This window comes from Anopheles cruzii, unplaced genomic scaffold (assembly GCF_943734635.1).
Source record: "Anopheles cruzii unplaced genomic scaffold, idAnoCruzAS_RS32_06 scaffold04222_ctg1, whole genome shotgun sequence".
Lineage (NCBI taxonomy): Eukaryota > Metazoa > Arthropoda > Insecta > Diptera > Culicidae > Anopheles > Anopheles cruzii.
In genome coordinates, this window is record NW_026457807.1 from 1 (window position 1) to 1,501 (window position 1,501).

A 1,501-nucleotide genomic window follows, 5' to 3' on the forward strand; every position below is an offset into this window, starting at 1 on the left:
GATGCTGTCGGTCCTTATTGTGTATTTTCAAATGCTGTGCCAGATTGTCTGATTTCCTGAACGCTTTGTCACATACTTTACACTTGTATGGCTTTTCGCCAGTGTGAATGCGGATATGTCTCTTAAGGTGAGATAACTGTACGAACCTTGAGGAACAGTGAGGACACCGATACTGTTGGTCCTTATTGTGAATTTTCAAATGTTCTGCCAGATTGGTTGATTGCCTAAAGGCTTTGTCACAGACTTTACACTTGTATGGCTTTTCGCCAGTGTGAGTGCGAATGTGATTCTTTAGCTTACATAATCGCGCAAATTTTGATGAACAATGAGGACACTGATGGTGTTGGTCCTTATTGTGAATTTTAGAATGTCGTGCTAGTTTCTGTGATGAATGGAATGCCTTCTCACAGACTTTACACTGGTATGGCCTTTCGCCAGTGTGAGTGCGGATATGAATCTTTAGGTAAGATGACTGTGCAAACATTGATGAACAATGAGGACACTTATGGTCCTTATTGTGAACTTTCAAATGTTCCATCAGATTGCCTGACGAATAGAAGGTTTTATAGCAGACTTTACACTGGTATGGCCTTTCGTCGGTGTGAGTACGGATATGAATCTTTAGGTTAGATGGCTTTGCGAACATTGACGGACAGTGCGGACACTGATGCTGTTGGTCCTTATTGTGAATTTTTGAATGTTTTGCTAGTGCGGTTGATGACTTGAAGGTTTTGTCACAGACTTTACATACATACGGCCTTTCGCCGGTATGAGTGCGGATATGAATCTTTAAGCTAGATGAGCGTGTGAACCTTGATAAACAATGAGGACAGAGGTGCTTTTGGTTTTTGCGATGACTATTGAGGTATTTCCGTTCATTATCCAGAACATCATCCGTTGTTTGCAGCTGACACTGATCACCGACCTCTTCGTCCTCTGATTTGATTGTAATTGGATTTTCCTCTGCCTCGAATAAATCGTCAGGTATTTTGCCATAACATTCATATGTACTATTTTCTTGATGAACAGTAAAACTCTTCTGATTCAAGTGCAAATCCTTCACTGCATCCCGTGAGGAAACTTCGGTTTTAATTGACAATTCCGTTCCAACCATTTGTTCGGCGGAGTGGTCAAGATGGTTTTTCAAACGCGATTCACACATCGTACACAAATGCGACGGAATTCCAGGTTCGAACTTAATCTGTAAGAATATGTGTATCATAGACCAGACATAGTTTTTTTTTGCAAAACAACGTGCGAAATCTGTTGCTACAATTTGACTACCTGCAGACCGGTAAACTGTCCGGATTCGTCGCGCGTTAGAGCTTCCAAAGCATCACCAGTCGACATACACCGTCTACATATTTTTGCGCTTCTGGAAAATAAGTCGCTATTATACCTTTTAATCCTTGTTGAACACCGACTTACTCAACACCATCCTCTTTCTTAATCAATGCCGAAGACTCCATTTTCACTGCAATCGTTTATCAAGGCGATTTTG

At 41.2% G+C, this 1,501-nt stretch overlaps 1 long non-coding RNA gene across 1 annotated transcript; it reads right to left on the reverse strand.

Moving 5' to 3' along the window:
• Positions 1-1,120: 1,120 nt before the first annotated feature.
• Positions 1,121-1,467, reverse strand: LOC128277146 (uncharacterized). The gene is made up of 3 exons (XR_008269393.1): positions 1,429-1,467; positions 1,285-1,375; positions 1,121-1,201 (listed from the first exon to the last, which is right to left on the reverse strand). It is a non-coding gene; the product is annotated as an uncharacterized LOC128277146 (long non-coding RNA).
• Between the last annotated feature and the right edge of the window lie 34 nt (positions 1,468-1,501).